Source organism: Thalassophryne amazonica, unplaced genomic scaffold (genome assembly GCF_902500255.1).
Source record: "Thalassophryne amazonica unplaced genomic scaffold, fThaAma1.1, whole genome shotgun sequence".
Classification (NCBI taxonomy): domain Eukaryota; kingdom Metazoa; phylum Chordata; class Actinopteri; order Batrachoidiformes; family Batrachoididae; genus Thalassophryne; species Thalassophryne amazonica.
The window spans coordinates 17,010-35,486 of NW_022986321.1; the positions used below are offsets into that span (position 1 = coordinate 17,010).

An 18,477-nucleotide genomic window follows, 5' to 3' on the forward strand; every position below is an offset into this window, starting at 1 on the left:
AGCTAAACGAGAAGTCCACTTGTCTTGACTGAACTTCAGGAAGCTTCTGATCTTCACCTGGATGACTGAGAACCTGCACAGTGCTCATACACATATCCTATCCCAGCAATCACAGGATGTAAGGTGGGGTTCACCCTGGACAGGATGCCAGTCTGCCGCAGGGCCACATATAGACAAACACATTCACATCCACACTTATGGACACTTCAATGTTTTCAGATCACCTAACCTGCATGTCTTTGGATGTGGGAGGAAGCCGGAGCACCTGGGGGAAACCCACTCAAACATGAGGAGAACATGCAAATTCCATACAGAAAGGCCACAGATGGGAATCAAAATCTTCACGTTATAGTTTTATAGGTCAATGTATCCATAGAGAGAACTAGCCAAGTGTTTTGGGTCCTGTGCTGTCTGTCTGACTGTACGGGTGCGTGACTGTGATCCTAAACGGTGACGTAAGGTGACAACTGGATGTCTTTGTATGAAGTGCTTTTTTATTTTTGTAAGATCCTTGGTCCATCCAGTACCCAAGGCAGTTCCATGGCGTGGTGGATGCAGTGATGCACAGTGTCAGTGCATGCTCACAAACCTGTAAGATAAGTGCTGCCCAGCCACATTTGTACTGACATTCCAATATCTATCTCGTTATCCTTGTTAACAAAGTGATTTTCTGAGGAAGTGCCCTTTGTGAGTCTCCTCCTGATGACCAGGATGTATTAAACCGGTGCACACTCAAAGATTGACAACATGGCACCCATTCTGTCAAAGAGCATTCAAGACATGTAGACTAGGGCTGCATTTTTAAACTTATGTAAGGAAAATTTGAAGTTTAGTGACCTGATCTGGATAAGACTTAAACAAGGACAAAGTAAAGAGAACTAAGTCCTATATCAGCCCTTATTTCATTGTCTGAAGTGGATGAGAGACTACAACTCCGCCTAGATGAGACACCAGTCCATTGAAGCTTACTTCCTCAGCCAAGGCCAGTACCCATTTACAGTTGGGCAGACTGGGACAATGCAGATGAATTGTCTTGTCCAAGGTCACATGTAGCTAACTCCTTTATTAAAAAAAAAAAGACTGTTGGACCAGGGGACCAGCGTTAATGTCTACCCCTACCTCAATGACCTTCTAAGGTGAAAGTAGCTGGTAATATATTAAATTACACTTCATATTCAAGTATTCAAATACGATCGCACAATTAAGCAGTTATTGAAAGCATGCAGATTACTGTGTACAAAAGTAAAAAAAATAAATGTTTAATTCTGAAGACGACACAAATGTCATGCATATGTTTGCTGTCAACCTTGAACGCATCACAGTCAGAGTCTTCAGCAGCCAATCACAACCACGGCTGGCCATCGCATTAGCCAAACGCTTTTTGTTTTTGTAGCCAACTACGGCTACATGGTTGTTAATAATTATCCGTTCAACAAAACTGAAAGGTGAAATACTTGTATATTAGAGGTACAACTCTATGACGGTGTTCAATCAAAGGAAGGAAAGTGTCTGAATCATGTTTTAAGGGCTAACAGTGGAAAAGACGAACTCCATGACCCTGTTGATTCTTACGGACATGTTACACGCATTCCCTCGTTGGTACTATTTATGTAAAGCAGTGGATTTATTTACATGTTGGAATACTGTATCTTCTCTGAGCCTTGTTGTGTACAAAAGTGTTGTATGGCTGGGGGGCCTGGCTGCCTTTTTGTTTCTGTCTTTTGTTTTTCCTTCCAGGTGGCTTGCATTTGGGACTGAGTGGCTGTGTAGCTGAGTTTATCAGGACCTCACCCTGATCACCTGAGGCTGATCACCTGCGGCTCATCAGGACTCACAGCTGTGGTGCATCTACATGGATTGGAACATGGTGGCATTTAAGACTGGAGTACACAGTGTGTATTTGCCAGAGACTCGACCTTGTGACCAGACGGGTGAGATCGTCGTCTCGGGAGCCATCTCATCATCAGTGGATGCAGAGAACGTCCAGGTTTGATGCATGGTCTGTGAAAGAGGAGAGGGTGAGGTCTCACGCTCGTCAGCACACTTCCTGAGGTACGTTAGATTTTGTGACTAACATTTATACAGTCAGTAAATGTGGTGTCCCTCACACCTTATTATATTGAGCTGTATGTTGGTCGTTTAAATCAGCTTCCGCTGCAGTGAGTTTGTGAACTGGATGTTCCATGCCTGCAGGGTGGGAAGCTGATTAGCAATTAAGCCAGGAAGTGTTTGCTGTTTGTGCACCTTTGAGCATTCTCTCTGTGTGTTGAGTGTGGACTCACATAATGATTCCTTCTTTCACAGACTCGGTTTGTCGCGGCCACCTGGGGGGTGTCGGCGGGGTCCTTGGGTCCGAACCAGTTCTGGCTCCGGACCGTTAGCGCTGCTGGGAGCGCACCGCAATCCACCACGTCAGACCGTGCACTTTTATATTTTTCACAGCACTGTTATGTTCATTAAACTCTGTTATCCTTTGTACCGTGCTCTGCTTATTTTATACTGGGTCCTTCAAACGCTGGTCGGTTCTCCGGGCTGCGTCCGACACATAACACAAAAGCCTTCGGTTTGTAACTGTACCGAGCATAACAATTCTCACTGTGCCCGTGACGACTGTGAGAGAAACTGTGGGACATTTTGCCATGCAAATGTTTCCGCAATCTGTCATGATCACACGGTGGGTGCACCTAAACACAGCACTGACCACCACAAGTGGTATTGGGCATTGACACTGAACCGCACATTTGTTTGTTTTGGTTTTGCTTTGCTACGGTGACAGAAACGACCCTCCTGCTGTAACATAAAATATAATTCTTGTACATGTTGTCCCGTAACATGATTGTGTTTGTAGGCTTACGCCGTTACTTCCTCATAAATGTGATTATGGTCCATTTAGCCTTACGTAATGGAAAACACCTTGTCGATTTAAAAGGAAAAAATAAAATAAGAGTCCCTAACATTTCTGTACGTATGTAAGTATGTACTGTATGTACGGCGAAGGCTTTCACTGAGCTTTGGTCAGACACAGGCCATTGAGACGTTTTGTCACTTTGATTCTTACTTTAGTCGTGCACAACAGTGTAGTGTACGCAGTCTTGTAAAACAAACAAAGAAAAAAACATTTTGGTATTATTTGCACTTTTTTGTTCCATATTCATGAGAAAAATCTAAAAAGGTACAGAATGTTATGAATAATGTAAATAAATGCTGATGTCGGAACCCCTGGCTTGTAAATTATTTCACTAACCTCAAAAATAAATAATACAAGCAGAAGTGACCTTAGTGGCAATGAAGTCGAGGCTTTGGAAATGAAAGAAACTGACAAACAAGATCAGTTTACACACCTGCTCCTAATGTCCATTATGCACATAAGATTATTCCCTGTAGTACTTTGCATCCGGAAAGTATTCACAGTACTGCACTTTATCCACATGATACAGCCTTATTCCAAAATGGAGGGAATTCATTTTTTTGTGCTTATTTCTAGATTAACACTTTTAATTCAAGACATCTTGTCAAGTTAAATTATCTGTCCATGCATCAAGATAATTTCCCTCATATTTAGTGTTTTTATCTTATTTTTAGACACCCCCCCCCCCTTTTTTTTTTTTTTTGCAGTGAGGTTTTTGGTCACCTCCCTGACTAATCATTTAGTTTAAACCATCTGAACTTCTTCCATTTGCAGATGATGGAGGCCACTATGCTCATTGAGACCTTCAAATGTTTCTGTAACCTTCCCCAGAGGTATGCCTCAAGACTGCTGGGAAAGTGTAGTGACACGGACCCACAACAGGGGGCGTAAATGAACAGACAATGGATGAGCCAAAAAGATAACAATTTAATGTTGTGAATGTGCACAACGAAATACCCACAATCACAGGTTTTGACTTCAGTCAATATACAAAGGTGTCGTGTGGGCAGGCTCGAGGATAGAAGACGTCTGTCCAGAGAAGAGCCGGGCCCCACACGATTTCCACTGCCAACGGATCTGAAGCACACCGGAGCCGCCAGGTCCTGAGTCCCCAGGTGGCCACCGTCTCCAGCTGTCAGATCTGGTACTGCTGGCAGGAGGCAGAAACAGTTAATGGTGGGTGTGTGTGCACACACCCAATAAAACAATCAGCAGCAGTCTCTCTGTTAATGGGTGGGAAAAAGACCTCCACCTCCGACATAGGAACAATATACGTGCAGAGCCTGAATGAACTACTTATCAGGTTTGGTGTGAGGAGTGAAGAGCGTCGACTCCTCCACAATCCACAAACCCAGCTCCCAGCTGCGAGTAGTCAAACAGGTACGCCTGCAGAAATATTCAGGAGACCAAAACGTGCGTTCAGCACCAAAAATGGCTGAGAGTTTTACCTGAGGTAAGACGATATCTCGGCAGCGAGGTGGAGTTGCTGCTTGGCTTTTATGGAGATGGTGGTAATGAGTGACAGCTGGTGTAGATGGTGAGTGACAGCTGTCACTCCCGGTTGCTCCTACGAGGTGGTTGCGCCCCCTCGTGCCTGAAGCCTGATCTTCAGGCAGGGCGCCCTCTGGTGGTGGGCCAGCAGTACCTCCTCTTCAGTGGCCCACACAACAGGACCCCCCCTCAACCCGGCTCGTCAGGGTGCCGGTTGTAGAAGTCGGCCAGGAGGGCCGGATCCAGAATGAAGCTCCTCTTCACCCAGGAGTCTTCTTCAGGTCCATACCCCTCCCAGTCCACCAAATACTGGAACCCCCGGCCCTTACGACGGATGGCCAGGAGCCTGCGAATAGTCCAGGCAGGCTCCCCGTCGATGATCCAGGCAAGAGGCGGCGCCGGTCCGGGGGTGCAGAGGGATGAGGTGTGGTGAGGCTTGATACGTGAGACGTGGAAGACAGGATGGATCCGCAGTGAAGCCGGCAGCTTCAGCTTCACTGCGGCAGGACTGAGGACATTGAGGATTGGAAACGGTCCGATGAAGCAGTCCTTTAGTTTCTGTGACTCGACCTGGAGTGGTATGTCCTTGGTGGAAAGCCACACCTCCTGCCCGGGCTGGTATGCAGGGGCCGGGGAACGCCGGCGGTCTGCATGGGCCTTGGCCCTCGTCCGGGCCTTCACCAGGGCAGAGCGGGCGGTGCGCCACACCTGACGGCATCTGCGAAGGTGGGCCTGGGCTGAGGGGGCACCGACCTCTCCTTCCACCACTGGGAACAATGGGGGCTGGTACCCCAAACACACCTCAAATGGGGAGAGACCGGTGGCAGAGGACACTTGGCTGTTATGAGTGTACTTGATCCATGCCAGATGGTCACTCCAGGCCACCAGGTGCGTGGAGGTCACGCAGCAGAGGGCCTGTTCAAGTTCCTGGTTCGCCTGCTCTGCCTGTCTATTCGTCTGTGAATGATACCCGGACGAGAGGCTCACAGTGGCCCCCAGTTCCCTGCAGAAACTCCTCCAGACTTGAGAGGAGAACTGAGGACCACGATCCGAGACAATGTCAGTTGGTATCCCATGCAGACGTACAATGTGGTGGACCAGGAGGTCTGCTGTCTCCTGGGCCGTTGGGAGCTTCGGGAGGGCCACGAAGTGGGCCGCCTTGGAGCATCGGTCCACTACCGTGAGGATGGTCATCATGCCCTGGGATGGCGGGAGGCCTGTGACGAAGTCCAGGCCGATGTGTGACCAGGGGCGATGAGGCACCGGAAGCGGCTGGAGGAGTCCTTGGGTGTTCTGGTGGTCAGCCTTGCCCCTGGCACAGGTGGCACAGGCTTGGACGTACTCCAGGACGTCGGCCTCCACAGATGCCCACCAGAAGCGCTGCCGGACCACTGCCATGGTTCTTCACACCCCTGGGTGACAGGAGAGCTTGGAACTGTGACAGAAGTCCAGGACTGCAGCTCTGGTTTCTGGTGGGACGTAGAGTCTGTTCTTAGGGCGGGTCCCTGGATCTGGGTTCCGTGCCAGGGCCTCCCGGACGGTCTTCTCCACGTCCCAGGTGAGGGTGGCCAAGATAGTGGACTTGGGGATGATAGGTTCCGGTGGAACTGACAGCTCGGTCTTGACTTCCTCTTCGTGTACCCGGGACAAGGCGTCGGATCTTTGGTTCTTGGTCCCGGGGCGGTATGTGATCCGGAAGTCAAAACGTCCGAAGAACAGTGACCAGCAGGCTTGCCTGGGGTTCAGACGCTTGGCGGTCCGGATGTACTCCAGGTTCGGATGGTCCGTGAAAACCGTGAAAGGTACTGCAGCTCCCTCCAACAGGTGTCTCCACTCCTCAAGAGCCTCTTTCACCGCTAGGAGTTCCCGATTGCCGACATCATAGTTCCGTTCTGCCGGGGTCAACCTGCGGGAAAAATAGGCACAAGGGTGGAGGACCTTATCGGACTCCCTGCTCTGGGACAGCACGGCTCCTATCCCTGAGTCAGAGGCATCCACTTCAACGATGAACTGGCAGCTAGGATCGGGCTGCACCAGAACTGGCGCAGTCGAGAACCGGCATTTCAACTCCCTAAATGCGGCTTCGCACCGATCTGACCAGGTGAATGGGACTTTTGGGGAGGTCAGGGCTGTCAGGGGACCAACAACCTGACTGCAGCCCTTAATGAACCTCCTGTAGAAATTTGCAAAGCCGAGGAACTGTTGCAGCTTCCTACGGCTTGTCGGTTGGGGCCAATCGCTCACCGCCGCAACCTTGGCCGGATCAGAGGCGACGGAGTTGGAGGAGATTATAAACCCCAGGAAGGACAAAGAAGTGCGGTGGAACTCACACTTCTCACCCTTCACAAACAGCCGGTTCTCCAATAACCGCTGCAGGACCTGACGTACATGCCTGACATGAGTCTCAGGATCCGGGGAGAAGATGAGAATATTGTCCAGGTATACAAAGATGAACCGATGCAGGAAGTCCCGCAAGACGTCATTAACCAAAGCTTGGAACGTCGCGGGGGTGTTAGTGAGGCCGAACGGCATGACCAGGTACTCAAAGTGACCTAACGGGGTGTTAAATGCCGTCTTCCATTCGTCTCCCTTCCGGATCCGAACCAGGTGGTGCGCATTTCTGAAATCAAGTTTGGTAAAGATTTTGGCTCCATGCAGGGGCGTGAACACTGAATCCAACAGGGGCAACGGGTATCGGTTGCGAACCGTAATCTTGTTCAGCCCTCTGTAATCAATGCATGGACGGAGTCCGCTGTCTTTCTTGCCCACAAAAAAGAAACCAGCACCCATCGGGGAGGTGGAGTTCCAGATCAGCCCGGCAGCTAACGAGTCCCAGATGTAGGTCTCCATTGATTCACGCTCAGGACGTGAGAGGTTGTACAACCCGCTGGACGGGTATTCAACGCCCGGGATCAAATCAATGGCACAATCGTACGGACGTGTGGGGGAAGAGTGAGTGCCAGATCTTTGCTGAAGACGTCAGCAAGATCGTGGTACTCCTCAGGCACCGCCGTCAGATTGGGGGGGACTTTAACCTCCTCGTTAGCAGTCAAACCGGGGGGAACCGAGGATCCTAAACACTCCCGGTGGCAGGTTTCACTCCACTGAGCCACAACCCCAGACGACCAATCAATCCGGGGATTGTGTTTTTCCATCCATGGGAAGCACACAATAACGCGGGAGGTAGAAGGAGTTACATAGAACTCAATCTCCTCCCGATGATTCCCAGACACAACCAGAGTTACTGGCTGTGTCTTGTGTGTGATTAAAGGGAGAAGGGTGCCATCCAGCGCCCGTAACTTCAATGATGAAGGAAGGGCCACTAGAGGGAGCCCTACTTCCTTTGTCCATCTGCTATCCAACAGATTCCCTTCCGACCCCGTGTCCACAAGTACTGGGGCGTGAAGGGTTAAATCCTCACACAGGATCGTGACTGGGATTCGTGCTGATTTACTTGCACTCCCTTCGTGCGTGTTGTGACCCACCCTGAGCCCAGTCTCTAAGGGCGAGTGTTGTTTTGACCGTTTGGGGCAGTTTTTCTGTGTGTGCTCCTTTGAGCTGCAGAGAAAACACTCCCCACGAGCCAGCTTCCTCAATCTGTCATCTGATCTTATTTTGGCCCTGCTCGTTTCCCTAACAACGTCAGCAGGGGGAGCTGTTGCCACACAGAGCCCTCTGGCTGTGGAGCGTGGGGAAGACGGCTCCCTTTCGGACCCGGAAGAGGGACGGCTCATGCCTGAACACGCCCTTCGTCTCGCTCCCGTCGACGTTCCACTAATCGGTTGTCTAACCGTACTACTAGGTCGATAAGCCCATCTAAATCCAGCGCTCGTCCTTAGCCACCAGGTGCACCTTAGGGACCAGAGAAAGTCCATTTACAAAGGCGGCACGGAGTGCAACAGTATTCCAGCCGGCCCTCACTGCCGCGATGCGAAAGGCGACTGCATACTCGGCCGCACTCCGACGCTCCTGTCTCATAGACAGCAGCACACTCGAAGCGGTTTCGCCTCTATTTGGGTGATCGAACAATAGTCTGAACTCCCTCACAAACTCAGTATATGCTGATAGAAGCCGTGAGTTCTGCTCCCAGAGCGCCGTAGCCCAGGATTGTGCCTCTCCTCGAAGCAAATTAATAACATAAGCCACCCGGCTGGAGTCCGACGCGTACATGACAGGCAGGGTGCCCTCTGGTGGTGGGCCAGCAGTACCTCCTCTTCAGCGGCCCACACAACAAAGACAATCCTGTCTGAGGTCAGACAATTCCTTTGACTTCATGCTTGGTTTGTGCTCTGACATACACTGTCAACTGTGGGACCGTATATGTAGACAGGTGTGTGTCTTTCCAAATCATGTCCAATCAGCTGAATTTACCTCAGGTGGACTCCAGTTAACCTGTAGAAACATCTCAAGGATGATCAATGGAAACAGGATGCACCTGAGCTTAATTTTGAACTTCATGGCAAAGGCTGTGAATACGTACGTACATGTGATCTCTTAGTTTTATTTTTAATACATTTGCAAACATCTAAAAAAAAAATTCACTTTTTTCACATCACAACATGGTTGGAGCATTTTTAAATTTTGACACCTGTGTAATTCTTTATTGACCCCTGTGGCTCCTTAGAGGTCAGCTCCAGGATGGCTCCATATCTGAAAATAAACATTAGTTAATTTAGAATATGTGTGCCAAATTGCATGTTTTTATCACAAAATGAACAATTAGCTATGCTGCACCACTACTGACAGAGGTGTTGTCTATGCCAATACCTTATCAGGATTGACAATGGATGCCTGCTCTCGAGAAGTGGAGCTGGATATCTGCCTGGGTGGTTGCCATCCAGGACCTAATACAGGTTTGTAGTGTGGTGGATGCTCTATTCTGGTGCACATGTTCCTGAATGTGACCTGACAAACTCTGGACATGCATAACCTGGCACAGGAAAAACACATTTTAAGTGGATCTTTCCTGGATTACTTTGAGAAGAGAATGGAAGACATTAGGTTAAACATATTCCAGCGTGCCTTAATCCAGCCACTACACCCTGCTATTGAGGTGGGCTCCATTACTGAGGTATTACTTAGATTTACAGAATTTGATAGTATGTATGGCTGTCCATGCTCTGAAACCAACAAACCTGAGATGTTTTGTAAAGAAGAACGGTCCAAAATACTGTCAACCAGAATCCAGACTCTCACTGGAAGCTATAGGAAGCGTTTAGAGCAGGGGTAGGCAACCTGTTCCAGAAAGAGCCATGAGGGTGCAGGTTTTCTTTGCAGCCACTGACTCCACCAGGTGATTTCACTGATTAACTGATTCCATCTGCTCAAAGTGATATTAATCAGTAAAATCACCTGGTGGAGTCAGTGGCTGCAAAGAAAACCTGCACCCTCATGGCTCTTTCTGGAACAGGTTGCCTACCCCTGGTTTAGAGGCTGTTATTTCTGCAAAAGGAGGACCTACTAAATATTGATGTATTTTTTCTATTGGAGTGCCCAAATTTATGCACCTGCCTAATTTTTTTTTAAAGAATTATTGCACGTTTTCTGTAATCCTATAAACTTCATATAACTGTTTGTCTGCTACATGATATACACTCAACAACTTGTACCCACCACCGATGCTCTTGCTCTTACTTCCCTTCCACTTGGTCTCTTGCACACACAATGTCTACCTTTCTCCACTCCATCATATCAGCCAGCTCTCTCCCTTTACCAGTCATACTACCAACATTCAAAGTCCCCACTTTCATTTCCATCCTTCTAGTTTTCTTCTTCTCCCACTGTTTGTGGAAACGTTCTCCTCCTATTCTTCGCCCAGCAGTAGCCCAATTTCCACCGGCACCCTGTTAGGCGCAACCCTCCTCATATATCCGGGCTTGGGACCGACACTCAGAATGTACTGGCTGCACACCTCATGTGGCTCCATCTGTGTGGAGTAGACAGTTCTCAAAAACTGAGTGATGTGCAAGAAGGAGAAGAGTGAGGAAAGCCACCAAGACAACCCAGACGTTACAGGCTTCTGTGGCTGTGATTGGAGAAATTGTGCATAGTGCATGTTTTGAATTTTGTATCCCCAGTTATACAGCTTCATGATGAAGTGGTACAGAGGAGGGTTTTCTTTCACCAAAACATCAAATCTAGGCTTGCATCTCAGATGTACCATCAGGAAAATTGTAGCTGAACTTTCAGTTCTTCTTGTAAAGAAAATTCACAGCAATATAAACGACAGTAATTAAATACCTCCTATAATGTGGTAATGAAAAAAAAAATCTGTAAATTTTGAAATAAAATTCTTGTTATATTTTGCTGGGCGATAAATCAATGCACACAGCAGTTTAAAAGGACGACTTAACTCAAAAAAGCCGTGTACAAAGGCAGAGGGCCGAGATAAATGATAATCTAATTTGTTGGAACATCATGTATATTAATACGCATTTCACACTTAAACTGTACCATGGCACAGTTTGCTCTGGACTGTAACTCCGTGTCATGCAATGACGTGCGTGACAGTTTAAAGTTCTTTGTCTCTGGATTATGTTTTATTCTGGACTAATGTGACCCTCAACAAGCTTTTCTTTCTACAATCATCACTTCCAAATCAAAGGTAAGCTGTATATTTTCCTCTTTTACCGACAGTCTGCTGTAAAGTTGCAGACTTTTTTGAACTGTTTATCAGTGTGTGCACTGTAAAAACTGTTATAATATGATGGCAGACGAAGGATTGAAAGCAGAAAAGTGTCAAATCACCGTTTTTTGTGTCTGATTTAACAGTTGCGCATCAGGCTTCAAGTCCAAGTCTGAACACAGTTTGAAAAAATAAATGATTGGACTTTTAATCACAGAAATGACTCTGGTCCCACTTTCCTCAAATCGACGAGTGTCTGAGTGCTGAACTTTAATTTGTACCTCTGTTACTCTGCATGTCCAGACTGCTCAGGGTTGCAAATGGAAATACATTGTGATCGGATGGGACATTTTATCCAGTGTGTGCTAAAATCTGTACAAAATCCATTATATACGGTGTTTATTACATGGAAATCATTACAAAAACTTTGGGACTTTTTTTGTCCAGTGACTGCGAATATCTGTTTTATATGATGACGGTTTAGGTGAGTTTTACTGTACATGGCACTGAACAATAAATTTACCTCTCAAAGCTTTGACAATGATGTCGGCTTCCATCCCACATGGCTGACTTTATTTTCCCAACTTTATCTTCTGTTTGGATCTGAAGGAAATCTGTATATTTTGAAGCCCTTGCTTTGTCTATTTGTGCGTCCAAATGCACAACAACCTGTTGGGAAAGTGAAATACACGGACCCACGACAGGGGAGCGTAAATGAACGGCCAATAGGAAGTCTGAATAAATAACAATTTATTCTGCAAATGTGCACAACCACCAAATATGCTTTTAGTCTGTCAATCAATCGACACAAAAGGTGACGCGTGGGCAGGCCCGAGGGTAGGAGACGCCTATCCAGAGAAGAGCCGGGACCCACGAGGTTCCACCACCAACAGAGACCTGCAATACTTCGGAGCCGCCAAGTCCGGAGTCCCCAGGTGGCCACTGCTTCCAGCTGTCAGATCCGGTACTGCTGGCAGGAACAGACACAGGTTAAAGATGGGTGTGTGTACACCCAGCAAACAGTCAGCAAAAATACAGTTCCTTCCTGAGGGAAAAACTTCCACCTCCAAACACAGGAACTCAGAATACGTGCAGTGCCTTATGTAACACTTAATCAAGTCTGAGGTGAGGAGTGGAGACGCCAACTCCTACAACTTCCACAAACTCGGCTACAAGCTGCAAGTGTACAAAAAGGTTAATGACTGCAAAAAGCTCTGCTGCAAAAACCGTGTGCGTACTGCACAAAACGGCTGAGTTGGTTTACCTGACAGGTAAACTGATAACTCGGCAGAGTAGTGGTGTCTCTTCCAGGCTTTTATGGAGAATGATGATGATGGCTGATTTCTGACAGCTGTCAGCTCCGGGCTCCTGTGAGGCGACTCCGCCCTCTGGTGCCTGAAACCCGACGACAGGCAGGGCGCCCTCTGGTGGTGAGCCAGCAGTACCTCCTCTTCGGGCGGCCCACACAACACAACCCATCATTTTCAGCAAATAAATCAAAAATTAGCTGGACTTACATGCAGACAGATTAACAGCAAATGCTATTTTGAACCCAAAATGGCACCACGAGTCACGTGACCACCCCCCCAGCCCGACAACTGGCCCTGAATTGGGCCAGATACTGGCCTCCATTTTGGAGTACGAATTCCCACTCCTAAATGACCAACAGGAGCCACATCAGTGAGGCTGGATGGAGGGCAGGCTGGCTCCAATTATTTATTTATTTATTTATTCTGCAAACCTGACAGTTTGTTGAAGTCTGTGCCTGTCATGTTTGGAGGCAGAGGGAAACCAAATGGAGATGGAGATGCACAGGACAGACTGGATGATGGACATGTAGAAGATGATGAGCAGTTTCTGTGGCAGGTTGAACTTCCTGAGCTCTGCTGTGCCTTTTCCTGATGGAGTCTATGTGGGAGGTCAGATCTTGGGAGATGATGGATCTCAGGAACTAGGAAGTGTCCACAGTAGGCACAGTGTTGTTGAGGATGGGGGGATGATGGTGGGTTTCTCCTGAAGTGAGGTGAATAGGGACAGTTTTCAGATTGTTTTGGTGATAACTTCCTACTGTGACCATTTGCATGATCTCCCCATAAACGATATAAGACTTCTGAGGAGAAGGCTTTCAATATAATATATATATATTTTTTTTTTTTTCAAAATGTGACTGTCCCCATTCACCCCAGAGATGGGGTGAATGGGGACAGTCATGGTTTGATATTATGTACCTTCTCTACCTTTAAATGGGGTGGATGGGGACATGTGTAGTCTTTTTTTTTTAAAAAAGCAAAGCAACATAAAGTCATGACAATTATAGGAAATTACATCTTGGGCCACCTTAGTTTTATTATAAAAATTGCCACATCTTTGATAATGTATAAAGTTTATGGCTTAACACAACTTTTCACAAAATATATGTCATAACTCAAACATCATTACATGCACATAAAAGCATGAACTTTAGACAATTAAAGCATATGTCAGCTTAGATAAGTTTAAAAAAAACTTGCAAATCTCCCGTACTGTATAAAACTACATGTACAAGTTAACAACACAACTTTTAACAAATATGAGCAGTCATTACTCAGAACATGTTCTAGTAAACACAGTCAGTAGCATTCAAAAGGTTACATTCCACTTATTTATGTCCAACATGATTCCAGAGGTAATGCTGATAAGCAAATAGCCTTGTCCTCAGTACTTTCCTCTGCAATGAGAAAGTTTTGAAGATATATCAGTTTTAGCTTGACGACATGGTATGGAACTTTGTACCACTCTTCCTGCAGAACTACTTTTGGAATCTAATTCTGCAAAAGAAAGTAAAAAGGACTCAGTGACCATTCATTTTGGAAAATATCAAAATCAGCTCCAGGTTGTTCTGACCACACCAGAGGATCAACTGTCCCACCTGCTGTTTGTATGCAGCCTCATCACCATCCTGGACGAGTCCAATGATGGTGTCATCTGCAAACTTCAGGAGTTTAACAGAGGGATTCCCTGAGGTGCAGTAGAGGGAGAAGTGCAGTGGGGAGAGCATACACCCTTGAGGGGCTCCAGTGCTGATTGTTCTTGTGCTGGATGTGATGCTCCCAAAGCTCACCTGTTGTGTCCTGTCCGCCAGGAAGTTGGAGATCCACTGAGAAGTGGGAGCTCAGCCGGCACAGAGAGGTTGGACAGTTTTTTTGTGGAGAATGTCAGGAATGAACGCCAAGCTGAAGTCCATGAACAGGATCACCACGTACGTCCTTGCAGAGTCCAGGATGTAATGCAGTCCCATGTTGACTGCATTCTCAACTGACCTGTTTGCCCAGTAGGCAAACTGCAGGGGGTCCAACAGATGTCCTGTGATGTCTATCAGGTGACTCAAACACCAGCCATTCAAAAGACTTCATGACTACAGATATCAGGGTGATGGACCTGTAGTCATTTAGTCCTGTTATGGAGGGTTTATTTGGGACTGGGATAATAATGGAGCGTTTGAAGCAGGGATCAATCAATCAATCAATTTTTTTTTATATAGCGCCAAATCACAACAAACAGTTGCCCCAAGGCGCTTTATATTGTAAGGCAAGGCCATACAATAATGATGTAAAACCCCAACGGTCAAAACGACCCCCTGTGAGCAAGCACTTGGCTACAGTGGGAAGGAAAAACTCCCTTTTAACAGGAAGAAACCTCCAGCAGAACCAGGCTCAGGGAGGGGCAGTCTTCTGCTGGGACTGGTTGGGGCTGAGGGAGAGAACCAGGAAAAAGACATGCTGTGGAGGGGAGCAGAGATCGATCACTAATGATTAAATGCAGAGTGGTGCATACAGAGCAAAAAGAGAAAGAAACAGTGCATCATGGGAACCCCCCAGCAGTCTACGTCTATAGCAGCATAACTAAGGGATGGTTCAGGGTCACCTGATCCAGCCCTAACTATAAGCTTTAGCAAAAAGGAAAGTTTTAAGCCTAATCTTAAAAGTAGAGAGGGTGTCTGTCTCCCTGATCTGAATTGGGAGCTGGTTCCACAGGAGAGGAGCCTGAAAGCTGAAGGCTCTGCCTCCCATTCTACTCTTACAAACCCTAGGAACTACAAGTATTGGGGTGATATGGTACTACGAGGTCCCTAAGATAAGATGGGACCTGATTATTCAAACCTTATAAGTAAGAAGAAGAATTTTAAATTCTATTCTAGAATTAACAGGAAGCCAATGAAGAGAGGCCAATATGGGTGAGATATGCTCTCTCCTTCTAGTCCCCGTCAGCACTCTAGCTGCAGCATTTTGAATTAACTGAAGGCTTTTTAGGGAACTTTTAGGACAACCTGATAATAATGAATTGCAATAGTCCAGCCTAGAGGAAATAAATGCATGAATTAGTTTTTCAGCATCACTCTGAGACAAGACCTTTCTGATTTTAGAGATATTGCGTAAATGCAAAAAAGCAATCCTACATATTTGTTTAATATGCGCTTTGAATGACATATCCTGATCAAAAATGACTCCAAGATTTCTCACAGTATTACTAGAGGTCAGGGTAATGCCATCCAGAGTAAGGATCTGGTTAGACACCATGTTTCTAAGATTTGTGGGGCCAAGAACAATAACTTCAGTTTTATCTGAGTTTAAAAGCAGGAAATTAGAGGTCATCCATGTCTTTATGTCTGTAAGACAATCCTGCAGTTTAGCTAATTGGTGTGTGTCCTCTGGCTTCATGGATAGATAAAGCTGGGTATCATCTGCATAACAATGAAAATTTAAGCAATACCGTCTAATAATACTGCCTAAGGGAAGCATATATAAAGTGAATAAAATTGGTCCTAGCACAGAACCTTGTGGAACTCCATAATTAACTTTAGTCTGTGAAGAAGATTCCCCATTTACATGAACAAATTGTAATCTATTAGACAAATATGATTCAAACCACCGCAGCGCAGTGCCTTTAATACCTATGGCATGCTCTAATCTCTGTAATAAAATTTTATGGTCAACAGTATCAAAAGCAGCACTGAGGTCTAACAGAACAAGCACAGAGATGAGTCCACTGTCCGAGGCCATAAGAAGATCATTTGTAACCTTCACTAATGCTGTTTCTGTACTATGATGAATTCTAAAACCTGACTGAAACTCTTCAAATAGACCATTCCTCTGCAGATGATCAGTTAGCTGTTTTACAACTACCCTTTCAAGAATTTTTGAGAGAAAAGGAAGGTTGGAGATTGGCCTATAATTAGCTAAGATAGCTGGGTCAAGTGATGGCTTTTTAAGTAATGGTTTAATTACTGCCACCTTAAAAGCCTGTGGTACATAGCCAACTAACAAAGATAGATTGATCATATTTAAGATCGAAGCATTAAATAATGGTAGGGCTTCCTTGAGCAGCCTGGTAGGAATGGGGTCTAATAAACATGTTGATGGTTTGGATGAAGTAACTAATGAAAATAACTCAGACAGAACAATCGGAGAGAAAGAGTCTAACCAAATACCGGCATCACTGAAAGCAGCCAAAGATAACGATACGTCTTTGGGATGGTTATGAGTAATTTTTCTCTAATAGTTAAAATTTTGTTAGCAAAGAAAGTCATGAACTCATTACTAGTTAAAGATAATGGAATACTCAGCTCAATAGAGCTCTGACTCTTTGTCAGCCTGGCTACAGTGCTGAAAAGAAACCTGGGGTTGTTCTTATTTTCTTCAATTAGTGATGAGTAGAAAGATGTCCTAGCTTTACGGAGGGCTTTTTTATAGAGCAACAGACTCTTTTTCCAGGCTAAGTGAAGATCTTCTAAATTAGTGAGACGCCATTTCCTCTCCAACTTACGGGTTATCTGCTTTAAGCTACGAGTTTGAGAGTTATACCATGGAGTCAGACACTTCTGATTTAAAGCTCTCTTTTTCAGAGGAGCTACAGCATCCAAAGTTGTCTTCAATGAGGATGTAAAACTATTGACGAGATACTCTATCTCCCTTACAGAGTTTAGGTAGCTACTCTGCACTGTGTTGTTATATGGCATTAGAGAACATAAAGAAGGAATCATATCCTTAAACCTAGTTACAGCGCTTTCTGAAAGACTTCTAGTGTAATGAAACTTATTCCCTACTGCTGGGTAGTCCATCAGAGTAAATGTAAATGTTATTAAAAAATGATCAGACAGAAGGGAGTTTTCAGGGAATACTGTTAAGTCTTCTATTTCCATACCATAAGTCAGAACAAGATCTAAGATATGATTAAAGTGGTGGGTGGACTCATTTACTTTTTGAGCAAAGCCAATAGAGTCTAATAATAGATTAAATGCAGTGTTGAGGCTGTCATTCTCAGCATCTGTGTGGATGTTAAAATTGCCCACTATAATTATCTTATCTGAGCTAAGCACTAAGTCAGACAAAAGGTCTGAAAATTCACAGAGAAACTCACAGTAACGACCAGGTGGACGATAGATAATAACAAATAAAACTGGTTTTTGGGACTTCCAATTTGGATGGACAAGACTAAGAGACAAGCTTTCAAATGAATTAAAGCTCTGTCTGGGTTTTTGATTAATTAATAAGCTGGAATGGAAGATTGCTGCTAATCCACCGCCCCGGCCCGTGCTACGAGCATTCTGACAGTTAGTGTGACTCGGGGGTGTTGACTCATTTAAACTAACATATTCATCCTGCTGTAACCAGGTTTCTGTAAGGCAGAATAAATCAATATGTTGATCAATTATTATATCATTTACCAACAGGGACTTAGAAGAGAGAGACCTAATGTTTAATAGACCACATTTAACTGTTTTAGTCTGTGGTGCAGTAGAAGGTGCTATATTATTTTTTCTTTTTGAATTTTTATGCTTAAATAGATTTTTGCTGGTTATTGGTAGTCTGGGAGCAGGCACCGTCTCTACGGGGATGGGGTAATGAGGGGATGGCAGGGGGAGAGAAGCTGCAGAGAGGTGTGTAAGACTACAACTCTGCTTCCTGGTCCCAACCCTGGATAGTCACGGTTTGGAGGATTTAAGAAAATTAGCCAGATTTCTAGAAATGAGAGCTGCTCCATCCAAAGTGGGATGGATGCCGTCTCTCCTAACAAGACCAGGTTTTCCCCAGAAGCTTTGCCAATTATCTATGAAGCCCACCTCATTTTTTGGACACCACTCAGACAGCCAGCAATTCAAGGAGAACATGCGGCTAAACATGTCACTCCCGGTCTGATTGGGGAGGGGCCCAGAGAAAACTACAGAGTCCGACATTGTTTTTGCAAAGTTACACACCGATTTAATGTTAATTTTAGTGACCTCCGATTGGCGTAACCGGGTGTCATTACTGCCGACGTGAATTACAATCTTACCAAATTTACGCTTAGCCTTAACCAGCAGTTTCAAATTTCCTTCAATGTCGCCTGCTCTGGCCCCCGGAAGACAATTGACTATGGTTGCTGGTGTCGCTAACTTCACATTTCTCAAAACAGAGTCGCCAATAACCAGTTTGAT

At 45.7% G+C, this 18,477-nt stretch overlaps 1 long non-coding RNA gene across 1 annotated transcript; it reads left to right on the forward strand.

The window, feature by feature from the left end:
* Window positions 1–923: 923 nt before the first annotated feature.
* Window positions 924–17,185, forward strand: LOC117506055. The gene is made up of 3 exons (XR_004559357.1): window positions 924–1,618; window positions 9,540–9,546; window positions 17,175–17,185. It is a non-coding gene; the product is annotated as an uncharacterized LOC117506055 (long non-coding RNA).
* Window positions 17,186–18,477: the final 1,292 nt, after the last annotated feature.